Here is a 5,656-nt window from a genome sequence, read left to right as displayed (position 1 = left end):
GGGGGGGGTGACAGCCATTCAGACCCAGCTGCCTGCTTTGTTACAGCAATGTCTTTTCCAGATTTATTGCAACGAAAGTGGAGAAATCCAGCATGGCATCCTTCCTAAAGGGTTTGTGACTACAGTGAAACCCCCAGCAGTGGGATGGCTGCTGGTTTCCCTATGCTTGGACTGAATCCATTTGACACGTCCCCAGTTCTCTTTCTGGACCTGCAAACACGAATCATCTCCAACAGGAGCCTGTAGCATTTGCAGCATGTCCAGCAGTGCTGTACAGCAACAGGATTATCCTATGGGAATAGCTGAACTTGTCTGACCTAAATTCAAATCCCTTCAGATACTATAAACTGAAAGTTCACCTCAGCTTCATGCATTTCTTTGTGCGGTGAGAAAACAAAGTAAAGAGAAGGCACAAAATCCAGGGGAAAGTGTTACTCAGCCCATGAAGGAAACCAGATGAAAGTGATCCTGAAAGTAGAAGCCAAGAGCGGTAAAAGAAACTTTCTAACAAAGCCATAATAATCTGTTCTTTGTGAAGAGCATATATGGGCTCCCAGAAGGTAAAGGAAAGGTCATTTTATCCCTGTATCATCATCTGTCTTCAAATTAGAGTGTGTTCTCATTGCAGATTAATGGGCCACCATAGAAACCATAAAATAAAACAATGTGAAAGATAAGCAGATTTGTAAACCTCTTCAAAAAGTATTTTGAGCAGTTCGTAAAGCCCTGTGTTCCTACCAGGATTTGGGAAGGCTGCAGCAGATGAAGCCAGGCTATTGCTGCGGAAGGCTTTCTCCTTTCTTTTATATTTTAGTCAATATTCCTGACACTATTCCCCAGCAGCATTCCTGGCTGCTTTCCTATTGGGTGCTGGCATAGAGCAGCCCTGGCTGCACACCTGCTCTCAGGTCACAGCTAACATGTGCACAGCTTTCCATCCGTACCGGGTTTTGCAGGTGGAAAGCTGAACAAGGTCAAACGACTTGCTAAAGCTACACAGCTGGTCAGGGATAGATCTGGATATCAAATCCAAGGCTTTTGAGGTCCGGATAAATGCTTTTTGATCCTAAATGCAGGTGTCTGAAGAGGCAAAAACAAAGTCAGGATTTCCTACAGGCTAGAGTCGCAATGTAAAATTTTCTTTTACATTTGAATTCAGCAGAAACAGTTTGGATCAGTGAAACTGAGAGATAGGGAGATATTGCTGAGCAGAAGGAACTGGCCAAAATGGAAGTGCTAGCTTTGACAGATGGAACTCATACGATATTCAAGAGTAAAGTCAAGTCCTGGCTGTCTTCTTCCAGTACCTGAAGGGGTACAGGAAAGATGGAGAGGGACTTTTGATAAGGGCATGTAGTGACAGGATAAGGGGAAATGGTTTTGAACTGGAAGAGAGTAGATTTAGACTACATATTGGAAAGAAATTTTCTTTATTGTGAGGATGGTCAGACACTGGGACAGGTTGCCCAGAGAGGCTGTGGATGCCCTCTCCCTGGAAGCATTCAAGGCCAGGCTGGATGGGGCTTCAAGCAACCTGGTCTAGTGGGAGATGACCCTGCCTACAGTGGGGAGGTTGGAACCATGTGGTCTGAAAGGTCCCTTCCAACCCAAATCATTCTAAGATTCTATGGTTCTATGATTCTTCCAGGGCCCAGGTAGGAGCAGAGCAGTTTCGGGGCCTTCGCTGTTCACCAGCTCCTGCCTATGGCTGGCAAAGAGGCCTGCATTTGAAGAAATACATTTCTGAACATTTTTACTTCTGGAATTTTCATCTTTTTGGGACACTCTGAGTCCAAGATGTGTTTATGAAGTGGCCTTTTTCTCGGTATTGGATTTCACTGTCTGCTCTCATCTTCCTCAAAGACCTCGGGAAGGAACCAATTCATATTATGAGCACTTATTCCCCATGGGTGTCTCAGCACCAGGTCAAGCTGGTGCTGCCTCACTTGACATTTCTGATTTTATCTTCTGAACTGCTAAGAGAGCATATCAGCTTCCTGATTCATGACGGATTGGGCAAATTCTATCACCTTTTCTTACTTAACTGGGGGACAGCAAAGGCCATCTGGGCTTTGAGGTCAGGCTCAGAATTGGAGGCAGGACGAATGTGAAATCCCACCAAAATCTTACACTGGATGGCTTTCTACAGCTCGTTTGACTTGCACCGTTTCCTGGACCAGCCCCTGAAATCTGCCTCACATAGCTGAGTTCTTTCTAGGGAGAAGTTAATATTTTTAAAGAAGAGCCCACGGTGCCCTGGGGAGGGCTTAGTCTCGACACTGTGGTGTATGTAAAAGTTGGGTGTGTAAAAATACAACTAGCAAAAAAATGATAATGTCATTACTTCTGGGTCTACCGCAGCTTAGGAGAGAGCAGCCAGTGTGGTCTTTGGGGAGGACCAACCCTGCAGCATGCAGTGGCATCTGGGACCATGTAGTGACAGAGCCAAGCACAGGCTAATGAGCCCATTAGCTTTCGGTGGTTCCCTGGATCCTCTCCTTATAGGATGAGAGCTGCAGAGAAACGTGCTCATTCTGTTCAAAGATAGCCATTAAATTCCCATTTAAGAACTTCTTCTGAGGTAATTCAGCATTATCTGTAAACGTGGAATACTGACTTTGTGAATATTTTACAATTTCTATTAGTCATTTACATTTTTAGAAACAGAGGCCATAAAAGATTTAAGTCATTTTGCTTCAGTTCTGCCACAAAAGAGATCTTTTTCTCTAGGTTACATTTCATTAAAGTCTTGTACATCTAATGAAAGGAACTGGAGTGAAGATGAAACAGAGATCTGCCTGTCTCTAGTGCTTTGCCAAAATACAGGTGTGTACCTGAATATATACAGTTTCATTAGGAAAACAGAAAATTCTCTTCTCTAGATCTCCTCTCAGTGCTGACTGCCCTAAATGTCCCCCTTTTCACTCATTTTGTTCCCCTAGGGCTTATTCTTTTCCTTCATAAAAACACACCTTCCAATTTAAAGTCATACATTTGCACACAATTATGTATAAAACCCTATTTTTTCTAATGCACATGTATCCCTGTACCATACATTTTCACTGCCTTGGGCATGTTGCAGCACAAGGACAACAAGGAGGATGTTTCTATTCCTGACAGAGAGCAACAGGAATGAAAAGGGCAGGAGGAGAGGACAGGGCACATGGTGCAGCAGGCACTCCTTGAGCTGAATACAGACTGTGAGCCACCTCCTGTCTGCTTTATGGGTAGCCCATGGTATTCCAGTGGCCAAATACAACCCCATAGCCTGATGCTGGGCTGCTCCTTCTGCTCCAGGCCTGGAGATGGAGCTTAGCTCTGATCACAAGGATGACCCATTGCCATCGGTGTTTGGGACAGTTGTGGTGAATAAGGTGCTCTGAAAAGTTCAAGCAGAACTAAGAAATAAGGCTGACTTATTTCTCACTTTGAGCACACAGCTCACTGCAATACCCTCAGCAACAGAAGATTCCTCTACATTTTATCAGATAAAATAAACTCACTGTGTGAGTTCGCAGGCAGAAGATTCTCATGTTTGCTCCCAGCTTTTGGGCAAACCAGACAGATCTTTAGCATCATGCAGGTCCTATTCAAAAAGTATTACTCACATTTTAAAATAATTTATGAGGGAGTTGGAAAGCATGTTGCTGACATTTTTTCAGCTGGTAATCTGCTAAATGGGATGTTATTTCTTTTTCTTTTTTTTTCCCCAAAGATATTCTTCTGTAACTAGCATTTGGCTGCTCAGAGGTTTGGGGTTGCTAATGTTGTGTGTCATCCCTGTGCTCAAAGTCATCTCAAGCACAGTAGGTGTCATGAGATCAGCACGGACCTGGCCTCATTAGCTGCACCTCTTATTGACAGATTGACATTCTCATACACTGCTACTTTTCTCACCACTGTTTCGTTTCCTGAGTATTTAGAGTGTGGCAGGTCGCGGTGAGAGCAGAAAACCTGATTTCTAAGAAGGAGGAGGAAAAAGTGACCAAAGTTTTCCCAAAATTCACTAAGTGCAGATTTGAGAATGGGCTCAGCACAAAAACTGCTGGTGAGACTCCTGTTCAGGAGGCAAGAGGACAGTTTCAGATAGTGACTCATGGAGGTTCTGGCTGCTTTTGACAGCATGTAGCTGTGTGCCGTTGGTGCTCCAGAGTTCCACATCCATCCAGCTGGCCCATAGATCGTGAGTGAAATTTGGGAGCTCTTAGATTTCATACCCCGGCTGCTCAAAAACGCAGAGCAGTTGCATGCAGGAACCCATTAGGTCGTTTTTTCCCCTGTAATGTTATTGCTCACAGCTGTTGGAAGTGCACACGCTCCGGTTTCCAAATATAGGCAATATGCATTCACTGTATAGCTCCCACCACACTCCCATTTTTCCACAGCTTGCTTTATATCCTCCAGACCCTCATTCTTCCCTGAGCTTTGTATTAATTTCTAAAACAGACTGGAAGACCTGGGAGGCCTGTGATGGAAAGTCAGCAGTTTTTCAGCTCAGCAAATATAAGGTGAAGGAATTCTTCAAGCAATGCTGGTTATACCTCTGAAGTGCTCTCATTCCTCTTGTTTGACATTCATGGTCGAAGGAAAAATTTGAACGCAGGGACAAAGGGAAATGAGAAAAAATCATTGCATTATAAATCTCTACTGGTTCTGCCCAATCTGGCTGGACCTTCTCTTTTTAAAAACCCTTTACAGCTTACACGGTTTTAAAGGGAATCTCACCCACAAACCACACAATTACAGTTTCAGTTAAGAGTCACGATCATCCTTCAGACCTTAACCTCCTGATGCAACTACAGGTAACACAGACAGCACAGAGATACGGGCAGATCACCATTTCCAGCCATGCATCTGTCCGTGCTGCACATCCAGGGACCATTCTCAGAGGTGTGCTGCTATGAGGAAAACACAACGCCAGAAATGACTTTTCTATGGAGTCACTTTGAGTGAGTTCCCATGGCAGATCTTAGAGTACAACACTGCAGCCAGACAAGAAGCTGGAAAAGTAACTCCAATCTTTTGCTGGCAATGTGATGGGATAAATGCTGTGAGATCCTCCCCATAGCCATGGGTAGCTTTGTCTACTCTTTTCCTGCTCTCCTTTGCACATTTTTGTAGATGAGAACAATTCCTTACTGCACAGGTGTCAGAGCACCAGTGCAAGCTGCCACCAGGCTATGGAGACTCTTCCTTGGAGATTTCCAAAAGCTGCCTGGATGTGGGCCTGGGAGCTCTGCTGTGGGCTTCCTTGCTTGGGCAGGGATTGGAGCAGGTGGTCCCAGAGGTCCCTCCCTGCAACCTCAAACTTCATGTCAATCCATGAAAAGAACCACAGGGTGAGAAAGCAACTCTCTTTTTCTATGTTATTTATCTCCCAAGTACTGCCTCACGCATGCATGAGCCAGATTTTACAAATTCCCTTACATCAGAAAACAAACCTACGCAAAAATATCCCTGTGCTTGATGAGACATCTGAATACTGCTTTCCTGCTGAGAAGCTGAGAAGTATCTGCTAGCTTCTCTGTGCTCAAGTTTCTTCCCATAATTTGTGCCAAAAATCTAGTTTTGAGCTCCTAAAGTTAGCTGTTCAGCAGCACAGGATCAGTCCTTCCAGACTCCATCCCACAGAGTCTCTAGCAGGGAAGGTAATAGA

The sequence above is a fragment of the Tetrao urogallus genome (assembly GCF_951394365.1).
Source record: "Tetrao urogallus genome assembly, chromosome: 7".
Classification (NCBI taxonomy): Eukaryota; Metazoa; Chordata; class Aves; order Galliformes; family Phasianidae; genus Tetrao; species Tetrao urogallus.
The sequence above is the reverse complement of the archived record's forward strand: the minus strand, read 5'-3'. Positions refer to the sequence as shown.